This window comes from Saccopteryx bilineata, chromosome 10 (assembly GCF_036850765.1).
Source record: "Saccopteryx bilineata isolate mSacBil1 chromosome 10, mSacBil1_pri_phased_curated, whole genome shotgun sequence".
Taxonomy (NCBI): domain Eukaryota; kingdom Metazoa; phylum Chordata; class Mammalia; order Chiroptera; family Emballonuridae; genus Saccopteryx; species Saccopteryx bilineata.
Window position 1 is genome coordinate 24,664,467 of NC_089499.1, and position 18,310 is coordinate 24,682,776.

Genomic DNA, 18,310 nt, shown 5'->3' on the forward strand with positions numbered 1-18,310 from the left:
TGTATTATCCGTTGGCCCCAGTCCTCAGAGTGTCTCTGGAAGTACAATGCTTTGGCGCCTGGGAACGTCATGCGTTTGACTCGTGTACCCTAGCCCCGGATGCAGGAATGGAGAAGGAGATCCCATTGCACTTGTGAGTGTCCATGCTAGAACCAGAATGTCCTTTCTTTAGAAATGCTCTCAAATTTGACAAAGGGTGTGTGTGTGAGGCTCGTTTTGGTAGGGCAAGGCCCCAGAAAAAGATCCTGGAGGACTTCTCTTTCACGACGTCCCCGAACAGCTGAATCTTTTCAGGCGATAGGAGTTCCATCTCAGGATTTGTTATGAAGTCAGGGACATAAAACTTTCTTTCTTTTTTTTTTTTTTTCATTTTTTTCTGAAGCTGGAAACAGGGAGAGACAGACAGACTCCCGCATGCGCCCGACCGGGATCCACCCGGCACGCTCTCCAGGGGCGACGCTTTGCCCACCAGGGGGCAATGCTCTGCCCATCCTGGGCGTCGCCATGTTGCGACCAGAGCCAGTCTAGCGCCTGGGGCAGAGGCCACAGAGCCATCCCCAGCGCCTGGGCCATCTCTGCTCCAATGGAGCCTTGGCTGCGGGAGGGGAAGAGAAAGAGAGGAAGGCGCGGCGGAGGGCTGGAGAAGCAAATGGGCGCTTCTCCTGTGTGCCCTGGCCGGGAATCGAACCCGGGTCCTCCGCACGCTAGGCCGACGCTCTACCGCTGAGCCAACCGGCCAGGGCGACATAAAACTTTCAAAGGAAAGTTTCGTTGCCATTACAGTCTCAGGCAGGGTGTCGTTCAAACACTTATCATATGGAAGAAAATGGTACCAGCTGCTCAGAGTGGACCTCAGCCTTCCTTTCGCAGACCTGTTCCTGAAGGCTCCTGGTTGTGCCAGCCACCAACCAATCTTTTAGGGGTGATTTTGGGAAGGTCTTGTGCGGGTTCTTGTGGGGAAAATCCAGGTGACCCTCTTGGAAGGGGCTCAGGATGGTGAATATTTACCAAGTGGCACACAGATACTTCAATATCTTAATAACAAGTACAGCCTTCGTTTTCTGGATAAAATTAAATGAATAAATAGATGACTGACTTCTCCTCTTACGAATAATTAGGTTGTTCAGAGACCTCCAGAAAACCGTACAAGCTTTTAAAGGTCAGTTCAGTTTGGCAAGGCTTTCCCTAGGAACTTCCCCATGGAAAAGAGGTTGTGAAGGACCAAGCAGGCTAGCAAGCTGCCTTTTGGCCCTATGTCAAAGTAACGAGAGAGGATAAAGGATTCCAGCCAAAGCTATCAATAATTGACAGCGGGTAATTCAGTACACATATTCCCCGGCCGCCTTTCTACAAAGGTGGCAAAGAGAATGCCTCTCTGTTTCTCTTCACCTATTCAATTTAGACACTAGCCCACCCTCCAAGAGTGTCACACATTCCAATCATGAAAAAACAAACGCTGTAACAATAGCCAGGAATCTTCAGACTAGAGCATTCCCTCGGTAAACACAGCCCCAAGATGTTATCTCCAGTTCTCCCCTGGGATGCCTGCTACAAAAGCGGCTGAAACTCAAAGTTGGGTGGGTTTGGAAATTATGGGTTATATCATTTATGTAACCAAAATGTAGCACAGAAACTTCTTTGTGTGTGATTGGGTCCGCAATAATGGTACTTTCATTCTAAAGCCTACAATTCAATGAAAGCTACAGTGTTAACTTTTTGTAGAGGTAATTTTACAATTTTTTGATCTAATTTCCTTGAACTTTCAACTATTCTCCGTAGGTAAACTCTATTCAATTAAATTCATTTATTCACTCAACAGCTGTGTATTGAATATTCACTTCACGATCTATTCTTTTAGGCTCTCGGGGTGCAGAAGGGAAGAGGGCAAACAATAAAGCTATCCTCATGGAAGTTATATTCTAGGGAAAAACCTCAAATAAATAATAAGCAAGTAAAATTTCACTTTATAATTTCAGGTAAGAATAAGTACTCTTAAGAAAAAAAATTTAGCCAGGTAAGGGTTGGGTGGAGATATCTTAGTGATGGTGGTCAGGGGAGTCCTTGGTAAGGAGATAACCTCTGAAGAAGGAACTGAACAATTTGAGGGAGAGAGCGCTTTAATTATTTGGTGCAAAACCATTCCAGGCACAGAGGACAGTAAAAGCAAAAGCACCGAAGTGGGAATGATCCTGGCGTATTCAAGTCACATCAGGAAATCCAGTGTCTGCAGTGATTGAAAAAGGCACAAGTGTAGTACATGAGGTTAAACGTTACTCTTGTTATAGCCCTCAAGCTCCTGCCATCTGTCAGATGGAGAAAAGTTTTCAACGTTGGCCTGGCATGTGGACATCCCAGGTTCAATTTCCGGTTGGGGCGCACACGAGAAGCGAACATCTGCTTCTCCATCCCTCCCCGTCTCTCCTCACTCTCTCTCTTTCTCTTCCCCTCCTGTAGCCATAGCTCAGTTGGTTTGAACACATCAGCCCAGGCACTGAGGATGGCTCTGTTGAGCCTCCACCTCATGCACCAAAAATAGCTCGGTTGCGAGCATGGCCCCAGATGGGGCAAAGCCTCGGTCCCAGATGGGGGTTGCCGGGTGGATCTCGGTCGGGGAGAATGTGGGAGTCTGTCTCTCTGTCTCCCTTCCTCTCACTTAAAAAGAAAAAAAAAATCAAATAAATGCCATTAAATTTTTTCTAAAGAAAGAAATAGAGCAAAATGTGCATTTCTAATTCCTGCCTCTTCTGACCGAGTCCATAGCCCCGAAACTCTCTCTTTCCACAGTCTCAACTTTGCCTCCCAACAGACTGAGCCCTAATGAAGTTTCCCCATCACAATGTGATTTCCGTGAGGGCAGGTTTTGTTTGTCACTGCAACCATGGCGACTTGAAAATAGCTGTTGAATGCCTGAGCACACGCTGTCCAGGTTCATTTCTTCATTGTCATTTCCATTTCCTCCCTTAAGCCTCACAGAGTAGATCACCACTCTGTGAGGAGCACCACGGGACACTCAGGGTCTTGCAAATGAGCAGTTCTCCAGTGCCAATCACGCCCTCTCATCCTGCACATAACGTGCTACACACCATTTCTTGGAAAAACCCCAATCCTCTTGGTATTGCTCAGATGCATTAACCTTTAGGTAATTGGCACTAAACTTGGGAACAGTTCAGTGGAGTTCCGGGTAATGAGAGAGGTGGCCACCTTCGTGCAAATAGTTCCTGTCATTGTTGGGAATTTGTTCCCAGTACCTTAAGTTGGTGGGCAGAGAGAAACACCCTCCACCCTCCACCACCAAAGCTGGGGATTTTTATAAGCACTTACTATCCAAAGAAAACACAGCAGTCGTTTGTGTTACAAAGCCCATAGTTGGTTCTTGCCTCCAAGAGGTTTCAAATCTACTGTGGAAATAGTATAATAATAAGAGTCTATTAAACTAAATGCTGAATAAATAAAATAAATTTCATTACCAAAGTGACCTAAAATCTAAATGTACCTAACATATTAGAAAATTAGTGCTCCAGTATTTATGGAATTAAATTTAATTGTGTTATTTATCTAGAGGTTATTACTACTTGTTTTTCAAAATTATATATAGTTTTCACATGATGAAATAATAGTCCTTCTAAATAAAAACACAAAGAAAAGTAAAGGAGTAAGGAAGGAAATAAAAACTATTCATAATCTTTGAACCCAGAATGACCTCTCTTAACATTTTGCCTTATTTCCTTCCAATTGTGTGATTATTTTCTTCTTACATAGATAAGATCAGATGGAATATATAATTTTATTTCCTATTTTCCTCTTAAGATCATAGCATGTTTCACGTGTTTTTAAAACTTCCGTTTATTGGCTAAAAAAATAATCAGATGAAAGGTTTATTAATTAGACTTTCAGAGTGTATGTATAGCTACGTTACTACATATTCCAGCCAAATTGACTAGTTTTGGATGTGTGCTCTGTGTTCCCTTGGTCAGTGCCCTGGTCATTGGGTGAGAAAAAAATCAAGCAAAGAATTCAGCAGAGAACATATAGGCAAAGTCTTCAGAGGCAGACACTCGGGGTTTGCTTGTCTGCCCTTGCAAAAAAGTAAACATGTGGGCTCCTGCTATTTGGCTGGCTTATCTGTTCTCCAGCTGGGCTCCTCTCAGGAAGTCAACTCTCAGTGGCCTTTCAGTTGACAGCCAAAAGATGGGGTGACCGCTGTTTAGCAGTGACGCTGGGGCAGAACCCTTAAGGGGCGACGGCACCGTCACCGATGGAACCAGTGGAGCCAAGAGAAGGTAATGAAGTGACAAACCTGGCCTGACGTGCAAAATGCAGGCGACAGAAGCCAAGGAAATGCACACTAACATGCTGGGCTCAGGAAGTCTGTCAAACAGTGGATTGCTTTTGCAAAGCTTTGCAGGTCACAATCAGGGCCCTGTAACTAATGATTACTTTTATCAGTGAATTACTTAAAATAAAAACCACCCATGGCCTTTGCTTCCTAAGCATTGTAGATGGCTTTCTAGCACTGCACTGAATATTTTATGGTGTGTGTTATTAACTAAAATACCACGATAACTACTATTTATCGAGCATTTAGTATATGTTAGGAACTGAAGCACTCCCTGGATATGTATCCACTCACTTAATCCTCCCAGCAACCCCATATAATATGCTGGTTCTATCATTATTCCCATATTACAGATGAGAAAACAGAGGCAGAGAGAGTCTAGCCAGAGCTAGCCAGAGCCCAGACTCTTCACTATTCCAATCTTTCTCTCTCCCTAAGTGACCCCCAAAGGAACATGGTTGTCTCATCATCACATCCTTCGTAACTCACATTGATTTGAAAAAAGGAAGGAGACCAACAAATAATGTTGACTTGAATCAAACCACATTAGATATCCTTCTTATTGTGTCCTATTACTTTTGTTAAAGTAATTCATATACATAGTTAAAAAATAGTGACATAAGAAATATAACAATTAAACTCCACCCTTCTCCCCATACCTCTGAACTTCTACCTCTTTTCCTTAAAATCTTTTGGCGTTTTATTCTGATCTCCAGATTGCCAAATGACTTCTATTGATATTGATATCCTCTACAAAACACAAGGATCTAGCTTTTAGAATAATTCTTCTTAACCTTTAAAAATTGTTAAAGTATATATTGCTCATAATAAATTAAGAATATTTATAATTCCTAATAAAGTTTTTGTTAAATCAACAGTGTTCGAAGAACCTTATTATTTTTCTGCCAAGCCAAGTAGGGTACTATGATTATTTTCATTAATGTGTTCATAATTGCTTCTCCTAAAATTTGCTTTGTTTTCTTTATATCTATCTTTAATTTTCTTTCAAGTGCCCCATTATTAGTATTATTTTCTAATAGTCAAAGAGACCAGATAATGTATCAGTTTACCACTCTCCCCTTTGGAGAGCTCCTTTCCAGAGTACTTCATTCTTTTGATCAAATCTGAACTCCTTTCTCTCTAGACGCATGGTTCAATTTGTCAGCTGGGACTTAACCTTTTCCATCATCTGGATATTGTTTTACCTTTTTTTTTTTTTAAGTGAGAGGCAGGGAGGCAGACAGACAGGGTCCCACATGCACCCCAACTGGGATCCATTAGGCAATACCCTATCAGGTGATGCTCTGCCAATCTGGGGTGGCTGCTCTGTTATTTGGCAACTGAGCTATTTTAGCACCTGAGGTGAGGCCATGAGGCCATCCTTAGCATCCAGGGCCAACTTGCTCTAATCATTCAAAGCATGGCTGCAGGCGGGGAGAAGAGAGAGAGAGAGAGAGAGAGAGAGAGAGAGAGAGAGAGAGAGAGAAGGGGGGAGGGGCAGGGTGAAGAAAATGGTTGCTTCTCCTGTGTGTCCTGACTGGGAATCGAACCTGGGACTTTCACACACTGGGCCAACTCTCTACTGTGAAGCCAACTGGCCAGGGCCTTGTTTTACATTTTTGATTTTCTGTGTTGGATATTCTACTTCATTGACCCTTTGTGTTTAGTTAACTGCCTCATTCATCCAAAGCTAAACCTTTAGAATCAGATTAGGAAAGTATGCAAGGGAGAGAAAAATTCTGAAAGATACTGTCTGAAAAAGACATTGCACATCTGAAAATGTCTTTATTTTATGTGTATACCAGATTAAATGTTTAAGCAGTGTGAAATTCTAGATTAAAAAACCTTCTCTCAGAATTATAAAAAATATTACTTTTATGTTTTTCTTTCTTCTAATGTGACTCATAGAAATTCTGATGTTCTCTGATTCTAAGTATTTTATGATTCCCCCCCCTTTTTTTTGAATACTTTTGAGTTTTTTTGTATTTGTTATTTTGACATATCCTAGCAGTATTCTTTGGTGTGTATCTTTTTATTTATTGATTTTTAAAATCACTTTACCTAAGCATTTACTGTGACTGTTTAGTATGAAACTTCATGTCCTACAGATCTTGGAAACTTTTGCCTTTAAAAAAATTATTCCTATTCATGTTCTCTCTTCTCTCTTTCTGGAATTATTAACAGTCAAATGTTAAACTTTCTAGGTTGATCTAAATCTTTTTACCTGCCTCTAATTTTATAATCACTTTATGTCTTTATTCTCAATTTTTGGGCAGTTTTGTTATATTCTCATTTAGCCTACATATTAAATATTTTAATTTCTATAAAAGGATGTGGCCTCATAGGTTGTCTCCAAGATTCAAGAGAGACTCCAGGGGCTGACAACAGCAGTTACAGACCCGCTAAGGAGCTGCTAAAGGATGATGAAACCACAAAGTAACTAGTTTATTGAAAAATAAAAAAGAATTGGTAAGGCTGAAATCAGGAAATTATTCATTTTTTAAATAGTTTGTCAACCATATAATTTTTGATATTTTCTTCCTGCCTTTGAAAGAAATTTGTGCCATTTCCAGGTACTAAAAATAGTCTCAATTAGACAATTGTCTCAATAGAGAACTGGGGACATCATGCTTGTTTAGGGGTTCCTTTCAGGATGGCATAATTTCTGTTCCTTTCCATAGGTGCAAATTTCTCTGTCCCCCCAAGTTTTAGGGAGACATATGGCAATATCATAAAGTATTTCTCTCCAAGTTAATTTCCTTTCCCCACAAGGAAATGAGCAAGAAAGAACACTGGTAACTCATTCTAAAGAAATTCTAACTACTGTCCTCTGTCCAAAAAATCTCCTTACCTTCTCTCATAGATGCTGAGATAGATGATGATAAAGGGTGCACAAGTGTCGCACACTCTTATGTGGTCTAAGTCAGTGGTCTGGTCCCCAACCTTTTTTGGGCCACAGACCGGTTTAATGTCAGAAAATATTTTCACGGACCGGCCTTTAGGGTAGGACGGATAAATGTATCATGTGACCGAGACAAGTGTCAAGAGTGAGTCTTACATAGGTACTCAACTCATGGACCTGGGTTTTAAAGAGCATTTTATGAATTTGACTCCAATGGCAAGAGAAGTGAAGGCAAAAATTAATGAATGGGACTACATCAGACTAAGAAGTTTTTGCTCAGCAAGAGAAACTGATAACAAAATAAACAGAAAGCCAACTAAATGGGAAATGATATTTTCAAACAACAGCTCAGATAAGGGCCTAATATCCAAAATATACAAAGAACTCATAAAACTCAACAACAAACAAACAAACAATCCAATAAAAAAATGGGAAGAGGATATGAATAGACACTTCTCCCAGGAAGAAATACAAATGGCCAACAGATATATGAAAAGATGCTCATCTTCTTTAGCTATTAGAGAAATGCAAATCAAAACGGCAATGAGATACCACCTCACACCTGTTCGATTAGCTGTTATTAGCAAGTCAGGTAATAGCAAATGTTGGAGAGGCTGTGGAGAAAAAGGAACCCTCATCCACTGTTGGTGGGAATGTAAAGTAGTACAACCATTATGGAAGAAAGTATGGTGGTTCCTCAAAAAACTGCAAATAGAACTACCTTATGACCCAGCAATCCCTCTACTGGGTATATATCCCCAAAACTCAGAAACATTGATACGTAAAGACACATGCAGCCCCATGTTTATTGCAGCATTGTTCACAGTGGCCAGGACGTGGAAACAACCAAAAAGCCCATCAATAGATGACTGGATAAAGAAGATGTGGCACATATACACTATGGAATACTACTCAGCCATAAGAAATGATGACATCGGAACATTTACAGCAAAATGGTGGGATCTTGATAACATGATACGAAGCGAAATAAGTAAATCAGAAAAATCCAGGAACTGTATTATTCCATACGTAGGTGGGACATAATACTGAAACTAAGAGACATTGACAAGAGTGTGGTGGTTACGGGGGGGAGGGGGGAATGGGAGAGGGATAGGGGGTGGGGAGGGGCACAAAGAAAACAAGATAGAACGTGACAGAGGACAATCTGACTTTGGGTGGTGGGTATGCAACATAATTGAACGACAAGATAACCTGGACTTGTTATCTTTGAATATATGTATCCTGATTTATTGATGTCACCCCATTAAAAAAATAAAATTATAAAAAAAAAAAAAAAAAAAAAAGAGTGAGTTTTAGACGGATGTAACAGAGGGAATCTGATCATTTTTTAAAAACAAAACATCGTTCAGACTTAAATATAAATAAAATGGAAATAATGTAAGTTATTTATTCTTTCTCTGTGGACTGATACCAAATGGCCCATGGACCGGTACTGGTCCGCGGCCTGGGGTTTGGAGACCACTGGTCTAAGTAAAGGATCTAGAATCTGTTGTTGTTGGATTCAGCCAACGCTGAGACCACAAGAAAACTTGCATTTAACATCTTGTGTCATCTTAGCAATTTTATTTTTATTTTCAATAGCTCTTTGTTTTTTTTTTTCTTTTCAGTTTCTTGCTCTTTATTAACGTACAATACCTTAAAAATTAACTGAGACTACAGATGAGTCATTTTTATTCTTTTCTTCCATTTCCTTTCTCGGTTTCTGTTTTGTGTGTTTACTTGTGTTGTCTATTTCATGTTGGAAGCTTTCTTTAAATGCTTGGCAATTCTTGATTGTCTCTTTCCATTTAAGAGTGAGGTATTAGAGTCTGAGTGGTTCTCTGGAAAGAAGATAAACTTGTGGTGAAATTTATCATATTTAACTGGATGATCTTTTGGGGTCTGGGATCATAAATTCACTTTAATTTTTAAATCTCATCACCACATTAGTGCATTTTATGGCCATGGTTTGTGGTTCTTCTTTTAGTTCTTCCTCTTGGTGTGGGCAAAACAGATCCTGCATAAAAATGTGTGAGCCTTGACTGTCTAGGAAAGTGTAAGGTTTCTGAAATTTCCAAACCAGAGCTTTCCAAGTTATGGGCAAATTATTTTATGTAAAAATGAATAAAATACAATATATCAGCCAAAGTTATGACATACAGCTAGTGCTTGACTTACGACCACGATTGGTTCCGACAGACCAGTCGTAACACGATTTGGTCATAAGTTGAGTAGGCTTACAGTACAGTACTGTGAAATGATGTTATAAAAATCTTTAGGTCACTTGACCGGGTGGTGGCGCAGTGGATAGAGCATTAGACTGGGATGCAGAGAACCCAGGTTTGAGGCCCCAAGGTTGCCAGCTTGAGCAAGGGCTCATCTGGTTTGAGCAAAAGCTCACCAGCTTGAGCCCAAGGTCGCTGGCTCAAGCAAGGGGTTACTCAGTCTGCTGAAGGCCCGCGGTCAAGGCACGTATGAGAAGGCAATCAATGAACAACTAAGGTGTTGCAATGCGCAACGAAAAACTAATGATTGATGCTTCTCATCTCTCCGTTCCTGTCTGTCTGTCCCTGTCTATTCCTCTCTCTGACTCTCTCTCTGTCTCTGTAAAAAAAAAAAAATCTTTGTCCTATTTTATCATAATTTTCTTTCATTATTGTTATATATCATAATTTTCTTTGTTCATTTTATGCCATTTGTATTATCTCTACACCATTTTGTTTCTTATTTTTACATTCGTCAGGTTTAAGTAAAACACTGCATTACCAGTACAACTGGTTTAATATTTGCAAAACATACAAAATTACAAAATACAGGTGTAAAAAATACCATAGGAAACATTTTCCCAATTGAAAAACATATCAAAATATATAAACATGTACAAAATATTTTATTGGCCAGCACTGTCATATGCCCAGCTGGGCAATGCTTGCGCTGCCAGACACGGAGCAGTTGTGGCTAGAGATTGTGGTCGTAAAGTCGAATGGTCGTAAGTTGCATAGGTCGTAAGTCGATCAATATCTGTGTACATTTCTATTGTATTCATACTGTCATAGTTCTTATTTTGAATAAAAGTTGGGTATTTAAATTGTGTAGATTACTATTAAAGATTATAGATACTCCTAGATTATTTCTGTTGGGGATAGATACTAGGGCACACATGGATGAATTCATCTTTTGGGCAAAAGTGATACAATTTTAGAATCATACTGTGGTAGTTTGTTTTTAAAAAAAACTGACCAGGCCCTGGTCGGTTGGCTCAGCGGTAGAGCATCGGCGTGCGGAGGACCCGGGTTCGATTCCCGGCCAGGGCACTTAAGAGAAGTGCCCATTTGCTTCTCCACCCCCCCTTTCCCTCCTCTCTGTCTCTCTCTTCCCCTCCCGCAGCCAAGGCTCCATTGGAGCAAACATGGCCCGGGCGCTGGGGATGGATCCTTGGCCTCTGCCCCAGGTGCTGGAGTGGCTCTGGTCGTGGCAGAGCGATGCCCCGGAGGGGCAGAGCATCGCCCCTGGTGGGTGTGCCGGGTGGATCCCGGTTGGGTGCATGCGGCAGTCTGTCTGACTGTCTCTCCCTGTTTCCAGCTTCAGAAAAATACAAAAAAAAAAAAAAAAAAGGCCACAGCTATCCCCACCCCACCCCCAGTGTTCTTTTGCAGTATGATGATGGCCTCCCTCCCACTCTGAGTCTATTACACCTCCCCTTGAATCAGGGCTGGCCCTTTGACGTGCTTTGATCCACAGAATGTGGTAAAAATGTCTCTGTGTGACTACCAGGGTCAGGTCTTCAGAGACTGTGTGCCTTCTGTCCTTGCCCTAAGCCTCCAAGTAGCTAAGCCCAATGTACCCTGTGGGAGAGAGGCCACATGGAAGAGCACCAGGCACCCCAGCCCACACAGAGGACCAAGGCCCAACATGTAAGTAAGGCTTCCTTGGATCTTCCAACCTCAGCAATGTTCAGACAACTTCACCTGAAACAGAGTCAAGCTGAACCTGCTGTGTCTTGCCCAAATGTCTCACCCACAGAATCACAGTGCAATAAAATGGTTCAGGCTTAAGCCACTAATTTGGCAGGGGGTTCTGCTGCAATGGACAAGTTTGACTAACTGTAGAAGAACCATCCAGAGCGGGGGTTCAGGACTCACACAGAAGTTCTGAGAGTTCACAGCTTTCATCTGGTTATTACAGGAGACTTGTCTCCAAAAAGACCACAAACCATTGCTTGACGGGTCATTCCGTTAAATCCAGTACCAACACAGGTTGTAGCTTTTACTTATAAAAGAACACGTCTGTTCTACTATAACAATGAGATTACAAAACCACATAAATGATTGTCTCTGAGGCATGGCAAAAATTTTGGTGTAAATTCTTGTAGAATGCATAAATATTAAGACTCTGTTGGAAGACATTACCATGGCATGTGTGTACCCATATGTGTATGTGTTTCTGTGTGTATACGTATATTCATGTTTAAATGAAATACTTTGCTCAGAAAGAAAACCAGACTTTTGAGCAATGAATTGCAAATATGTTATATTAGTTTGTTTTCTAATTTTTTTCAAAACTTATTCACTTATTTAGCAAGAGAGAGAGAGAGAGAGAGACAGGCACAGACATATAGGAAGGGAGAGAAATGAGAAGCATCAATTCTTTATTGTGGCACCTTAGTTGTGTTTCCTGACTTTTGATGAGAGCCTAATTTTCTTTTATGGTCAAATATATCAATATTTCACTTTATAGTCCTGTGCATTTTATTATATGGAAAGGAAGACCTCTCTGCTTTGTCTCATTTTACAAACTTTTTTTTTTATTGACATCTTTGTATTTTCTCAGATGAACTTAAGAACCATTACATCAGTTGCACATCTATCCTCCAACTACCTGTGTCCACAAATTCCCCAAACATCTTCTGTAGTTTGGAAGGAGTCACACTGAACTCATAACTCATTCTGGGGAGAAGTTGTAACTTTATAACACTGAGCCCTTTTACCCAAGAACAAGGTCTTTTTGCATTTATTAAAAAACCATAATGGTTCATGACATAATTAAAACATTTTCATTTGATCTCTGTCATCTCCAGATATTTTAATTAACTATTTTGGTTTAAAAAGAAAGCAGTTTACAATACAAATATTCAGTTACCTTTGGCTTGGAAGAAGCAGCTACATTATTGCTCTAGCCACGTAAACACCCATGGCTTTCCCCCATATGTTTCAAAGGCATTTTAGTTACATTCCCAAAGTCTAAATGTGTCCCACATAACTTTTAATGGGTCATCTGTCCTGTTTATCTCAGAGATAACTGCATTTGACAGCCTCGATGGTTTCCAAACTCGTCCCAGGCTTACCGTGCCCAGTACTAAAAGGTCTGTCTGTTAAACTAAGGCAGATTTCTACACAGATGCTCTAACACTTAGAAAAACATTGCTCCCAAAGAAAAACCCAAAGTTCCTTTGATGGGCTTATACAGCTCATTAGTAAAAGGAGACTATAAAGAGAGGAAAAAGAAACACTTTTAAATATCAATGTTATGTGGATACCTCCATAGGTCTCGGGTACAATCCTCCATCCTGTAAAGCAAAGTGTTTTGATGGGACTAGGGATGAATTGTGAGGCTTTAACTGGGATCTTACTCTGTGCTTTAAAACTGAAAAAAAAAAAATAGTTGGATGAATTTACTGGGAAAGAAGTCATATATATAATCTCTGGTACACATATGTATGTATATAAATCCTGGATTTTAGAAAAAGGCCCTTTAGTACTTCTTCGAGAGACATATTAACATCAGTAATTCTACCCACGGGCCCACATAAATGAAAACCCTAATTCTAAATATTACTTCGGGACTAGAAGTAACAGGTAAGAATTTAAAAGCAATAAAGGAGATGTTTGACATGCTGAACAATCGAAAACCCACCGATACGGGGGGTGGCCCAGTATGAGGAAATGGCAGAAGGGAAAGATGTAGGAAATACCAGGAAGTGGGTTGTCAACTGGTACTGAAGTGAGACCAAGGAGGCCCCTCAGTGGCCCGTCTTTAGAGCATGTGTTTTGGCCCCAGTAAGCTTCTTTTCTGTAGTCTTCATCCAGTGGATCAGTTCCCGAGGAAGATCAGACTGAAATTCAGCCTGAAGCTGGTATGAGAGAATAATGTAGAGAAAACAAGGTCTCACGGGGCAGTGGTAAGACCTTAGGAACCATTTTAATTTACTAAAATATTTTGAGGAAAAATAGTAGAGGTGTGAGGAAAAAACAAAACGCCCTAACATTCTTTATGAAAACATCTTGGCAATCTCTGATGACTACATAGGGTGTGTGTGTGTGTGTGTGTGTAAGTGTGGAAAGAAATCCTAAAGTTTAGGAACTGGGGGTTAGCAGGTTCTAGAGATTGGGGGACTTTCTGGGGTCATAGGTATCTCAGTTCCCCTTGCCTTTGTCTTTTCTATGTTGACGTATCAAGAGATCCAAAAGCAACACACCAAAAGATGGTCCCTGTCACCTTCATTTTTAGTTGTTGATTACAGAGAAAATATCCACCTCTTCCAGCAATAGACTGACCTACAACAAGCCTCTGACCTCCCAAATTCAGTTAGGTTATCAAGATATCTCTAGTTACTTTCTGCAGTGAATAGTTCCAGACTATGTCACCTTTTCAAAAACAATAATAATTTTAAAAAATGGCCTGTGAGTGTATCCTGAATAAATAACTGTCTGAAATCTACATGGTGAAGAATCCATTGTAAACATTATTTTTCTGTTCTGGAATGAAAAACTCCTTGCCTCTACAAACACAGTGTTCACTGCATCCTCGGATTATATTCTCAATCATGGCCTGTGCCTTTTCAGGTGGTGGTGAACATTTCTGTTGGAACTTCAAACTGCCATGCAAGCATGGCACCATGTTGAATTGAGTTCTTAGGCCTGTGGGGGGAAGAATCCTCAATCATGGGCTTGTGTGGTACTTGATCACTCCTCAGTTATGGTTGGTTGGAAGAGCTTGTCTGGGCTGAGGGATGGAGAACGAGTGTGAACTCAGAAAGTGCTGAGGGGAGTATGAGTAGTGAATTTACGAGAGTCCTACCCATAATGCAGGGGTTGGGTTCAAAATACTCTAGTTCTCTCATTCATGAGAATAGCATGGCCACTCCACGGGAGGAAAGCTAGTATCCCTTCCCATGAATGAAATGAAAACTATTCAGATAATTTCTTGAAGATTTAATAATTAGCTGGGGATTGCCAATGTCAGTGGTTGGCAAACTCATTAGTCAACAGAGCCAAATATCAATAGTACAACGATTGAAATTTCTTTTGAGAGCCGAATGTTTTAAACTTAAACTATATAGGTAGGTACATTCCTTATTGAAGTAGCGCCCGCATGTGGTATTTTGTGGAACAGCCACACTTAAGGGGCCAAAGAGCCGCATGTAGCTTGTGAGCCACAGTTTGCCAAACTCTATCCCAAGAGGCTCATGGGCCATGATGGCAGGAACATAGACTCACATGGATGAGAGGTCCAAAAAATTTACATAAATTTCATTATTCCTCATATCCTCCCACTCTTTGGAAGGTAAAACAGTGTAATCAACTTAAACCTCTCCTCTGTCATATAAGAATTCCCTTTCATCTCCCAGGCCTAAGAACACAAATATATTGGCCCAATATATCATTAAAAATCTATCTTTAACATTGTAGTTAATAAGAATTAATAACTAAACCAGTTATTCTTAAATCTACCTTATGATTCAGTAATCAAACACAAGCATGAGTTTAGGGTAAAGATGTAACGTGAGTTACTTTAAATGCTGGGCACTGCAAGAGTTAAAGTGAAAGGTTGGTAAATGGACACAGAGAGAAAAGGACATTAAGGATATTGCCTAAGGACAGCACTGAAAATAATCAAAACCTTCCTGAAATTCCCTCTGTTTCACATCTCATGAGAGAGTCTTGAGATGATAATTTAAAAATGTGGGGCCACTTACAGTTTTGCTAAGAACTGTTACAGTTGCCACGTGGTTGGATAGAAATCATCCTTTCAGGAAAATCAAAGAACTCTGCATTTTTTCCCCCCCTAAAGAGTCTCTTCTTTAATAAGGACTTGAGCAGATCCTTGTCATTGTTCTAGATAATAGATTACCTATACATACATTTTCAAGTGCAATGACACTCCTGCTTATTAAAGACCTCTCAGCTGAAGGGGCAGAATATTATGAACTGGCCAGGCCATTCATTTTCTTGAATATGTTATTCAGTATTTTATGCTAAACCAGCAATACACCATCCATTTTAGTACAATGATCCTTATGTTCAATAAAATTGAAGTGTCGCATCATAAATCATTATAGTTATTTATTTTACATTAGACACATTAGCCACTATATCCCATAATCTATTACAATAAGGTGGATTTAAATGTACCCCAAGGAACTGCAATAATAACTCGAGAACCAAATATAGCAATTTATGGATAAAATATGCTTAACCTAAAACTGCACTAGCTATCATGATGGCTTGTGAACTCTGAATGGAATTTAGTGCTGATGGGGACTGAACGTAACTCTACATACAGAGAGAAGGGTAGGGCAGACTCTCCTCTAATTTTCTCTTCATTAGTTTAAAAAATGTGTAAGATTAATAATTACACAATTAATCAGTGAGCCAGACAAACTTCACTGGGGTAAGGCACGCTCAAGTGAATTTTTTTTCCGGAGTAACATATGTTCAAGATATCTCTAGTTAACCGTTCAACAGGATGTCTATTGTTTCCAACAATAGTGGTGTCCTGGAAACTTCATCAAATTAGACTAATTTCACTAATTCCAAATTTGTGAAAATTCAGACCGAGGCCAGGTGGTGTGAAGAAAAAGGTTTGCACATCTAATTAACAGTGTAAATGAAGTACCAGGAGACAGCTTTTATACTAGAGGACTGTCTAAGAGTATCCTTAAGTCTGTAAGAGACATCCTTTCACTTATAATGGAGATGACAATCACAGTCTGATCAATTGATTAGAAGAATTTTCCCAATGATCTCTTTTAGATAATATTTTATTGGTCTACTTCATTTTCCTGTAGGTATCTGAAAGCAAGAACATTGTGTTCTATACTTCCCATTCCCCGCTAATTTAGTATTCCTCCATTTAGGTATAGATAATGAGGTCTGGTTTGTAATTTAGGTAGATGAATATTATCCACACTGTTGACACTCATGGGCACTTCCCTTGGCAATCTCAAGCCTAGTGATCATAAAAGTGAGACTGGCTTTATTGTATTACCTCATATGAAGTACCTGCTTCTTAGGATTATGAAAAAGTGTGTTCATGGCCATAGTCAATCCGAGAGATAGCATGGCCCAGAATTGCCAAGGTGAGTTCTTCCTCAGGAGATTAGAGGCCAGATGAAATTTCGCTCTTGAAGGTCACTCACCTATCCTTCCACTCCTCTGCCTCTCCTCGCCTCCTCCCTTCCTCCCTTCCTTCCTTTCATTCAACCATCTAATAATCAACCAGTGATGCACCTAATAAATATCCAACATCTATCTGATGCTTTCTCTGTGCCAGACACAAAGTAGGCACTAAGGATACAATGAAGAAGGAGACAGAGCAGCTACTTTTGTAACAGGATACAGAAAGGGGCCATAATTGTGCAAGCTGACTTGACCTCATTTAACATTGTGGATAGTTTCCGCAACTTTAAGGGAAATGACATATAACAAAACCAGTCTTACCAGAGGCTAGTCGACATAAACAAGAGTTAGGCTTCTACAGCATCTCCTCTATGTTACAACAAAATGGCATTATTCGAGCACCTGCTGTACCTTCAATAATTACATCATTTTTCAACCTATGCAAACTGGTGGAATTTTTTTTTTACACCATTTGTAATTTTAAAAAATTATGGGTAGTTATAGGTTTTCCCTCAGTCAACATTTATAGAACTGTAAGTCCATACATATTTAAAATTCTGAGGGGGAAGGAAGAATCCTGTGTGACTAAATGACCTGATGTGAATTATTTATCCTCTCTGGTCCTCATTGCTTCATCTGCACAATAAGGGAGAGGGGTCAATCCGGCAGTTTCTAGGATTCCTTTTCAAATTCAAGGACTGCACAATTTTTGCTGTCCCTTTAATGAAAATGTCTCAACTACAGAAAAAGCACAACAACAACAAGAAGACATATAAAATCTTATCATTGTCGTATTTGTTAGCCCTCTGCGATGCCATTTGTACCATTTTGTCTTTTCTTTTGGCCATTTACTAACATTAAACTGGCCGTTCTCTCACCCATTTGCCGACTGCGTTCTGCTTTTAAAAATTATCATCATCTGATTCCAGCGCTGACACCAGGTTTGTTGTCACTACTAGTTTAATCGTCTTTCCGCATTAGCACCACCCTGGGTTTTCTCATCTGATATATCTGAATTATATATTATTTCCCCTGGGCATGCTTTGCCAAATGAAATAAAATTTCATTTTCTGTTCCAGTTCCAATCCCCCTAGATTCCTTGGCTTAAAATATTTATAAATACCACTATGTATCATTTTTTATAATTTGACCCTATTACATGTATTATATCTGGTGCTTTCAGGGGGGGTTCTGAATTGGGCTCTCCCACAATTAAAGCTTTCCTCTAACATGATATGTCACCTTTTTTTTGTGTCCCTGTCAATTATGGAGAAAAATGACCCTCCCTCTCTCTTTATAAATAGATAGATAGATAGAATAGAAATTATATAAATGTATAAAAAGGACATAGGATCTCATGGCCCTGAGATTAACCTGTGGGCTCAACTAGGTGCCACATATAAAATGTTTACTGAAGATATTAGGTATTTCTCGATACAAAAATCTTTAGGCCAGGTTTGGAAATATACGAAATATTCTAAGCATATCCTTTGGCGTAGAAATAGAGTCTGGATTGGGGGCCAGTTAGAAAAAACAATCCCCTTGTAGTTGAGCCAGTGGAATGAATTTAATACAGCAACTGGTCACAAACGTTTTGTTAAGAGCTAAAAGCTGAATGGGATGGTAATAGACGTAGGCTGGGAGCCACTACCTGTCCTAAGGCTGGAGGGATAA